This window comes from Pinus tabuliformis, chromosome 8, assembly GCF_031772625.1.
Source record: "Pinus tabuliformis cultivar Carrire ecotype Pingquan chromosome 8, CPIR1, whole genome shotgun sequence".
Classification (NCBI taxonomy): Eukaryota; Viridiplantae; Streptophyta; class Pinopsida; order Pinales; family Pinaceae; genus Pinus; species Pinus tabuliformis.
Window position 1 is genome coordinate 974185331 of NC_142294.1, and position 11089 is coordinate 974196419.

Genomic DNA, 11089 nt, shown 5'->3' on the forward strand with positions numbered 1-11089 from the left:
TTATTTTTGGCCTTCACTCTTTAAATATTGTGTGGAAGCGGTCAAACGCTGTCACCCGTGTCAAATTTTTACTCGGAAAATGCGTGCGCATCCAGCTCCTCTTTTTCCCGTTTTCACCGTCAGTCCCTTTACTAAGTAAAGTATTGATTTTACGACTTGTAATCCGCCTTTAGTGGCGAATCACAGGTACATTATCGTGGCTGTAGACTACTTTACGAAGTGGGCTAAGGCCATGCCTACTTATAAGAATGATAGTGACACGGTAGCATTGTTTCTTTTCAATCAGGTTATCTCAAGATTCGGTATCCCAAGAGAGATTGTCACTGACCATGGCAGTCATTTTTAGAATCAACTGATGTCCGAATTGGCTCTCAAATTGGGTTTCCGCCAAGAGCATTCGTCTCCTTATTATCCTCAGGCCAATGGACAGGTCGAGGCAGTCAATAAAACTCTTAAGATGATACTCCAACAGACAATTGATAAAAATCGGTCCAATTGGCACATTATGTTGTATTCGGCTCTTTGGGCATACCGAACCTCCGTGAAAACGGCTACTGGTTTTACACCTTTTAAGTTGGTTTATGGGATGGAATCTATCTTTCCAGTTGAATGTGAAATTCCATCTCTTAAATTGGCTATTGAGCTCCTTCCAGAGACTTCGAGTCTCGAAGAGCGCCTACTTCACTTGGAACATCTCGATGAGCAGCGTTGAGATGTTGCCACGATGATTGAGGCTCATAAGAAAAGGGTTAAAATGCAGTATGATAAATCTGTCCGTCTGTGAGTCTTTTCTCAAGGTGACCTTGTCCTGGTCTATGACCAAGATAAAGACACCTTGGGGGCAGGCAAATTTAAGCCTATGTGGTACGGTCCTTTCATTATTAAATGAGTTTTAGAAAAAGGGTCGTATGAGTTAATCGATTTTGAGGGAAACAAGTTGGCGGAGCCCCGAAATAGGCTCTACTTAAAGAAGTAATTTTCTTAGTTTTGGCCAGGCAATGGCTTCTTTGTACTTTATGTTTATTTGTACATATATCGTCGAGAGTTTTCTAATATCAACACCTTTTGGTCTGTTGTGGCCGGTGTTGATGGATGATTTGGTCTATTTTGGGTTCGCCGATGGTGCTAGTCGGCACACTCGGAATCTCGCTTCCGCAGCTTGGGTACTCTATTATCTAACTGGTCAATTGATGGCATCAAGAGGCGTGTGCATCGGTCCCGCTTCAAACAATATGGCCGAGTATACTGCCGTTATTAATTTATTATCCGAGGCAATCTCTCATGGGATCGACTCATTGGTAGTATATCTTGATTCTCAATTGATAGTGTCTCAATTAAATAACATTTATTGGGTACGGGATCCATCTTTATATCGCCAGTATTTAAGGGTGCGGTTGCTGCAAAGATCATTTACTTATATTAATTATTTGCATATTCCAAGATCTCATAATTGGTTAGCTGATTCTATCGCTAATCAGGCATTAGACTGGCACATCAATCATTCATCATAATAAAATCAAGCATCAAAAAGTCAAACTGTATATATATATATATATATATATATATATATATATATATATATATATATATATATATATATATATATATCGTAAAGCGTCTCGAGTGTACATATGTGTGTCCAAAAATATACAAAATTTGGGACTCAAATGCCCATAATCATGTCCGGCATATCTAATGCCTCGGCTCAGGATGAGCGTCTAAGTATGTAACTATCGCATTGGCCACACGCCGAAAAGTGCGAACCCAGTCACGTGGCATGCCAACCACATGACACTGCATATCCTCAGGAAGGTCCTCTATGGCGGCCATCGGGACTCGGCAGCTCAACCTCGCCAAGTGTCGCTGGACATTGTTTAGAGTCCGTTCTGTATCCGCAGCCGCCTCTTCGGCTCCTCGGTCGCACCGTCCATGCCGTGGGAACCCATCTGGTCATACTGGCCCAATGTTTGGAACATGATCATCATATCAGTCATTTGAATCTCATAAAAAATATTTTTCAAAATGCATCATTATATTTGAAAAATCTAAAAAAAATCATAAAATCAAAAAATTCTTACCAATATCGCCCCATGCTGTGTTCGGTGGTAACACTAGATCAGGATCTCTTCGAAAATCTAGCCCAGCATAGGGGTAGTCATCCACAGCGATGATCTGCTGATCCCACCGGGTGAAGAAATCATCGTCGAAGGTAGTCCTTGGGACCTCCCCACCCCTCGACGTTTCATCAGATCGGCCCATCGGCCCATGCGTGGATCGCGTGGGGTGCTGATGGAAACTGCTACCCTGGGGCAGAGTGCGGGAACCTTCTCGAAAAAGAAAGTACACAGGATAGTCCCATATCCAAAGTTCTTGGTCTGTCCCCTCCTGATAGAAGTGAGCTAGCTCTTCATGTTGGCCAGGAGAGGAGTACATTAGTCGAACACAGTAGTGAGATAGTCAACTGCCACGCTCATGATGACCCGTGATGCCTGATGCAGAGATGATGATCCGTTCACTCGAGCTATGGTGAACAGGATTATCTTAAGTGAAAAACTCGCCACATGTGTGATGGAAATCTGGCTCCCAACCTTCTTGGGATGTCTTGGGCAGTATATCTATACATAGTCCTCTATCGTGAGACTACTCCGTGTCCTGCCCCAGGAATGTACTACCTCTCCCCTTCGGGAAAGGCCCGTGATAAAATAGATATCCTCCACTTCTACCCTGAGCGGCATCTGATCGATCATAAAGGCTTCCTCCTCGACATCCCAATAATCAATGAGCATCTCAAGCAGACGCGTGTTCGCTTTCATATTTGGCAGTTTGAAAAATTTAAGCAAACCGCATCCCCGTAGGGCATCTAATGCTTCAGGACTGTTCATAACTTCATTATCTATCGCTGTGTGCTCTCTTTCATGCCACGTGACAGGCATCCTGAGAAAAAATCGATTTAAAACCGTTAGTTTTTGTTTAAAAATGGTTCGCAGCGTATACGCGGGTCCCTGTGCACACAGTCGCGTATAGGGCCCGTGTGTACGCGGGTTCAATATTACCAACCCGCGTATATGCCACGGGGAAATTTTTGACAAAAGTTCAACGGTGAAACATCAATCAAAAATATTAAAACTTGTCACAATCAATTGCAAGCTAAGTATAAGAGTTACCTGGAGGTCTTTGATGAATTTGAACAGTTGAATCTGGCTGTGGGAAGTTTGCTCCTTTTTCTCCAAATCCTTTGCTCTCAAACTCAAATGGTAAAAATGGTGAGTCTAGAATGCTTTTTATAAGTTTTGAAAATGTAAAATTTTTTCAAAATTTTATTTTGTTTGCACTCATGTAACTTTTAACTTGGGAGCTTGTAATGTCGAGAATGGTTTGTTTTTTAGGACATTTTGGACGTTTTTCAGTTTCGAGACGGTTCCATGACTGCTGACCCATCATGGCAGGTACCATTTTCTCACTGGCATATAGGTTAGGGGCACCATTTTTCCGTTGCATTATGCATACTAGCCTCCATTTTCTGATACATCTTCCATAGGGTCGATCCCATCGTGTTATGGTTCGTAAGCCATCTTCACTCACCGATTATTTAAATCATGACACGATGGTAGAGCCATCCTTTACATGGGCATCGTAGTTAGCACCTCACTGACATTTGTTGCCCATGATGTTCCATTGAGTAGGCTCGGGAGTCCTCTGTAGTGCCGCCATGACTTATGCATTGAAGACTCATTCCTCTTAGCTTCTCCGCTTTATTCTGGCCTTATACCCTAGAGGCTCCTTTGTGTTGAGTTGTACTACTACATTGCATGTTGACCACTTGCACCTTTTGGCGTAGAGCCAGCTTCACTTGGACTCGTGTTTAAGCCAACTTTTTACCATGACGACTGCAAAATCAACCTTGCATACCTTTGACTTATGCAGCTTGACACACCTTGACCCATGGAAGGAACACACCTTTGAGTGTCACTGACCAGTTTTCACCTCCCTGCATTGACCATAGGAACGTTCCATTCACAGGAACTAGATCATCGGTTTCACCGACACTCGTTCTTTCCACTGTACCATAGCATTCTTTTATTCTTTTTCCGACTTAACAGAAAAAGACAAAAAAAATTAAATATTCCAAAAAAGAGCGGGAACGAGACAGTATTTCCATTTATTGTTGGCAGCTAGAGTCAGTCGTGTCACCCTTGAACAAATCACTTAAAACAAAGTCTCCTCCGCATGGGTGGGATTTAGTTTGACTTAGGTACACCATAACCTTGTTATTGAGTCAGTTCTCCCCCGATTGGTTATCTCTTCCAATCATATGGAGGGTTCGTTCGTGCGTCCTACATGGCGAACTTATACAAAGTCATCATATGCTGCAACATAGTCACATTGAGTCGTGCCTTTGTTCAAGGGAAGTTAGCCTGAGTCGGCCTCTCTGCGGTGTCTCTTGACTCATTTTTCAGTCGGCCATCCCTGGTTGTCAGTGTCATGTCTATCATCACATCACCTATATTGGTCCTTTACTCGTGCCGGTTTGAGAAGGTCCCCATTGACTTCTTGCTGGCGGGTCTTGTCCTTATCGACGACGACACCTTGCTCTGAGGACAGGCCTAGAGCTGCACCGTGGCCCTATTTTCATTATTGATAGGTCACCTTGTGCTTAGCATCGATCAGTATCATGGGTCTTTGACTGAGTGGTTTCCCTTGTGTTCGACATCAGCTTACATTATCACACATTGGGATTTGTGCAGTACCTTGGTTTCCATTTGACCCTATTGGTGGACACCTCGCCTCTGTGTCAGCTTTCATTATTGGTTGGTTCAGAGGGTTTCTGTCGTGCGCTAGCCACATCTTGTGTACGCCGGAAACGTACTTCGGTTGGGTTACTACATCTTTTTCATCCGATTCCTTCCACATTATTGGCCTACGGGTTACACTTGCACTAGATTGATGAAGGATGCCTTAATTCCTTCCTTCTAGCGGATCTTTCCCTATCGACTCCGACTCATTGCTCTGGGGCAAAGATATAGAGTCCATTTGGCAGTACCTTGGGGTTTGCAGTCATTAGTGGCAGATCCTTCGCTATAGACAGTGGGAAATCATCATTGTCTCCTGATCGATAGATTCTTACAGGTGTTCGACTCCAGCTCATCTATTCACACTTGTTAGATTGTACTGGGTACCTTGACACTCATTATCATTATCGGTGAGTAGTCTCACGTTTTTTAATGGTATACATCAATGACCGGTAATCAAACGATTTCTCACATGGTTGACTTCAGATCATTTATTCCCATGGTGTAGAAATGTACCACAGCGGTCGGTGAAGACCTCAGGTTGTATCAGCATTCATTGGTTCACTTGACAGTTGCTCTTGTTGCTGCTAGTTGATACCACTCCACTTTGTATGTTGCAGTCAGTCATGGCGACATTCTATATGCTGGCACCTAAGTTTGCAGTGTAGTACCATCCTATTCCATCATGTTCAGTTGGTACCTTTTGGGATCAGTCTTTGATATCAGTGATCCGTTGCCTCTTTCAGCATCATTGACAGTCTTATATGTGATATTCAGACATGTACTTGTTCATTATGATCAGATGATCCATTATGTATCTTTCAGTCATTTATACTTGTATATTTAGTGGATCCGCTTGTACATGATATGCGGACATGCTTTACTTTTTCTGAGCATGGGTATGCCCGCCTCAGACAGTGTTTCTTTCTGATCTCCTTTGGTGGCTTGGCAGGCTGAATTCTGGTGAAGTCCTCCTCGGTTTTTGACAGACTTCCTTTCCATGTACTCGCATAATATATTTCGGCCACATGTACCCCTTTTGACCTCATATATTAGGGGGGCATCTGTTATAGCTCCAAATCCCACTCTTATGGTTTGTGATGTTGTACTCATGGCCTAGGGCAACCCCTCCTTCCAGACCTGGTCCTAAAATTTAAAAAACAGTGTTTTATCCCTTATACGTGACATTGCCCTGAGTTAAACGCGTGTATACATGGGTCTGTGTATATCCAACCTGCGTATATGTATTAAAACACTTAAAAAAATATAAAATTCCTTATTTTCAGGCGGAGATCGCGGGTTTTACCTGCTCATAACCTGTTAGTGCCTGTGGCCCAACTATTCCCAACGAACTCCCAACAAAAAAACTAGTATAAAAAGACCTCAAAGGGAAGGCCTAAGGGAGGAGAGAAGAGAGAGAAAGTTTATTATGCTGAGATTTTTCCCCTGACCAGGTCTGAAGTCCCTTGTGCCTTCTGCACTTCCCCCATTTGTCCAGGAAACCTTTGTTTCCTTTTGTGTTGATGTTCATCCACCATTTATGACATCATGGAGAGAGTCATGGAAGGAGTTTGTTAAAGGCTTGAGGCTGGAACGGATCCGGAAGGAAGCTTTGCTTGGAGCCTACTGAAGGTGACTCAGGTGAAAATATTCCTTTTTATGTACTTTATTTGTCTATAATAAAAGAAACACATGTCTTGGTTCCCAAAATGAATCTTCTTTATGTTAATGATAGTCGTGTTTAGAATTCATATGTAAATGTTTGTTTGGATTTCATAACTAACTACCTTTATTTATAACATGAAGATGGTTTCTTTATAAGGTTTTTCCATATACTGTTGTATTCTTTGAATTGGTTGTTTTGCAGGACAAAAGAGAAGAAGGGAACTCCAAGAAGGGTTTGGACCCTAAAGGCCTTCTCAAACGTAGGACCTAAGGTACATACCCTTTACAATAGAATTTGCTTATAATAGCATAATGGTTGTGTGAATGTGTGCTTCTTTGAATAGACAACTTTCAGTCTACTAGGGTTTCAACCCAAAAAGCCCTAGGGGAACATTTCCCTCCATCAACAATATTTAGATGCCTTTTCATGGAGTTAAATCCAAATATTGTGCTTTAAAAGAGGGTTTTTCCTTCAAAAAATCTGCGCCAGAACCATCACACTTACATTTATTAATAGCGTGATGCCATCACACGGGCCTTTTGGCTCGAGGGTGACCATTACAGGTCTAATGAGCAAACCCGTGATGATCACCCACGCGGTTAAAAAATGAAAATCCTCCTATTAGTAAGCAAAAATCCATTAAAAATGCATCAAAATGTAACAAAATGAAAGAGCAAGGACAGAGCTCTTACCTGCTATTGACGACTCGAGAAATGATGCCATGGATCTCTAGCACCATTCGCCTGAAAATCGAAGCAAAAATGGGTAAAATGCACTCTCAAACTTACTGCAGTGAAATGGTAAAAATATTCTGACTTGTGGTTTATTTATAATTTTTAAATTCATCTTTTTCCATTATTTTATTAACATTTTATTATTTTTCTCAATATCAATAATCGGTGGTTATCTTTGTGTAGTTACAGGTACTTTGTGGTGCACACAGTGATTATTATTGATTGATTCAACGAGTTTTGTTTTATCTCTTTTTAGGACTCATTAAAAATAACTGAAAAAGGACCCCCCCCCCCCCCCGAGTCATCTTTGAGCTCTTTTCTGACTCTCGAAACATGAAAATATCATCGAGTACTTGTCTTTTCAAACTCATTAAATTAAATGAATTGACGTCATCTCAATATACGTTTACCCATTTTTCAGGCTAAGATTGACTATTTACAAAAAGGGTACACCTTAGTCATCATGGTCAAGAGGTTCTCTCGAATATTGTTTTCTACCATTTTGGGTTCGAGCAGAAAAATATGAAACAAGACATGATGGAGTTTTATTTTTCGTCTCTTTTTCAAACTCTCTAAATATGAAAAAGATACCTAGTTATTCTTATGTCAGACTCATTAAAAATTTTACGACGAAATACTCGTCACCGTGATGAGATCATGCTTCTCCTTCCTAGGGCTCGTAAAACTTACTAGGATGTATTCATTCAAAGAATGAACTTACACGACAAGCATATGTTATCCCCTTCAAGCTTGTGATAAAAATAATTGGGGTAATCACTAGAAATAGTGGGGAAAAATGAAAATGAAACATCCTTTGTATAGGTAGCATGTCACTCTTGAACATGACACTCTTCTACTTCTTGTGTCGGGTTTAGGATATCCTTACTCAGTAACTTGTCCTCCCAAGTTTGGGTGATCCATTTTTGCCTTTCATCTAACTAATCCATTTTGTCATCATGACCTTTAGTCCTATGTTGAGTCGAATGTTCCCACACTCTGGAGTCGTGTCGCTAATGTTCAAGAGAAGTTCTATTTGTAGTCTATTACCTATACATTGTCTAACCCATTGTTACAGTCTTGGATCTTATTCACTTCATTCCACTTTATTCCTTGTTTTGTGTCAATAATGGGGGACTCATTATGGCCCTCCTTCGATGGGTCACTTCCTATCAACTTCAGGTGATTATCTAGGAAGATGACTTAGAAACTCCCTTTTAGTACCTTAAAGCTTGCATGCCTTAATGGAAAGTTCTTCACATCCAACAACAAGTTTTCATCATTGGCCTTTGGTTGGATGATTCCACGAGTGTTCAACTTCAGCTTCATTTTTCACATTCATGGATTGTACGGTCGTACCTTGAGAGCCATTTTCATTGTTGGAGGTTTCTCTCGTGCCTGTTAATAGTCCACATCATTGGCTGATAATGAGGTGGTTTTATAGTATGCTTGACTTCGATGCATTCATTCACATGTTAGAATTCGTACTTTGATCAAGTTGGGATGGAGTGCAAGATCCTGAGTCTTATCTAATATGAATCATGTTGCATGGAGTTATGTGTTATTCATGATTGTACACATGCTTATGTTATACAGATGGATGTGACCATATTGTGGGACTTTATATTTATGATGATCCTTCTATATCGGATGGTTGCATCTATACCTCGGATCTTAGATCTATAGATGATCCTTCTCATTTGGATGGCTGCGCATGGCTGTGTCCATATCGTGGATTCATGTTTGATTTTAGATATGTATATGTATATGCGTCCTTGATTTGCAGGTCTCCTGACAATGTTTGTTCTCGTCCTTGCAAAAAATCATAAAGTATCTCAGCCATCACTCCTCATTATGCCTTCATGCTTTAGTGGGCATCTGTTACACAGTATTTTTTCACACCTCTCGCACTTCCTTGTGACATTCCTTGAAGTGCCTAAAACATGACCATCATGCAGTGTACTCATTCATATATGAAACTTAGATCCTCCCTAAGACATTGATTAGAAAATTCATTGAGCTTCCCTTGAGGGAAATAATGCTAAAACCCTAATTTGAGAATCATCTCCCTTATGAGACTGAAAAACACGATGGTAGCCTGTTGCGCTATACCAAACCCACAATGGCATCACTATGTTTGCTTGTATACCCGTGATGATTCCTAAAAGGAAATTTTCCCAAAGAGGATGAGAAGATTCGTGATCTAGAAGATTCTAGAGCGGCGAATTGGAGGTTGTTTGGCGTAGATGAGATCAAGTTCTCCTAACTTTGCCTATTGGTTTTATCCCTATGAGCTACCTCCTTGAGATGAGGGCCTACTCCTATATATGGAGAGATCCTAACTCTCTTTCCCTGCATATATATTCATCCTCTCCCATTCCCAAATGGTTGATCTATGTCTATTTGCACCCTTATGCTAAGATTGTGCCTATATCCTACTCATTTGGCTTGGAGAAGGAGTGCTTGGAGAGACTAGCTTGGACTTGGACATTCATTCAAGGAGAGCCTATTGACATCAAGGCTTGCTTGTATGCTTCCTCATTTATTATATTAATATACAATTGTTGGTTCATTTTCCCTAAATGTATATGTTCATGTACCATTTAGCTTAACACTCTTTTATCTATTAAGTAGGTTACTTTGCAATATTCCATTTGTATTTGCATGCCTTGTTGTATCTTGATCTCTTGTGCAGGGGTATAAACGTTGTGAGTAGTAGGACCAAGCCCATGACACAAGTGATTCAAGATCTTCAACAAAGGAGAATGTGATAACATCATAACGAGGTAGGCCATCTTCTTCGTATCTCTTTTCAATTGTAACTTAGGAAGTGTCCTGTAGATTATCACATAGGTTGCTAGTCCCACTCATTGGGCTAGAGGGATCGTCTCTGTCTGTAGAGAGGATTGCCTAGATAATAAATACATGTCACCCACAAGGTCAACAATTTGGCTATTACTTCTTTCACGAGCATTTTCTATATGAAAAGGAAGAGGAATGACAACTTTAGTGATTTTTGCATTTACAATCCTTTTGTAAGCAATTAAAGAGTGTTTGATAACCTCGTCTACTAATATCAGTATCATTGCAAACACTTTGGAATTTCTCTGCATTCATGGACTATGCTATTTGTTTTATCACTTGATCAACAAGAATTTTTCTAATGGAACCAAAATGTGGTTGTCCAATCCTAGATATTATCTCTTTTTCTTGGACATGGACGTCAATATATAAGACATGTTTTCCGCCTCTTTGATTTCTTATCTCTTATTTGGCTTCATGAGATATTTTATAGTATATACCCTCTTTTCCATAACACCCCCTGTGGGTACCAAAGAAGAAATGCTACTAAATTTTTTATTTATATTTATTTCTCCAAATGGTGTTTTCTTGATTACTTTCAAATTCATTGTTAAAATAAAAACATTAAGTTTTAAACTATTAACCTCTTTACTAAAAGATTGTCTCTCTTTGACAAATCTTTTATTTTCCTCAAGGTTATTTTGTCTTTCTTCACCTAATCTTTTATTTTCTTTAGATATGTTCATAATATTATGATTTTGTAGAAAGATGGTTTGTTGTAAACTCGTATTTTGATTATTTGCAAACAAATTCATGTTATGAATTTGATTAATGTTTTCAACCAACTTATAGTTTATGTATTCCAAAGTAGAGATTGTTTTGAGTAGGTTGTCCACTTTCTCCTCAAAATATTTACAAGTTCCCTTTAAGTTTTCACAATATCCTAGCAATCCATTCTTTACATTATACAAACTTCACCAGCCCTATTACACTTTTAAATCCTAGGTGACAATTTGTGGTAGCTCTATTGGGAATAGCTCTCCCTTTGCCCACATGTCCACATCTTTTCCCCTCTCTTCTTTTTTAATTGTCACTCACAC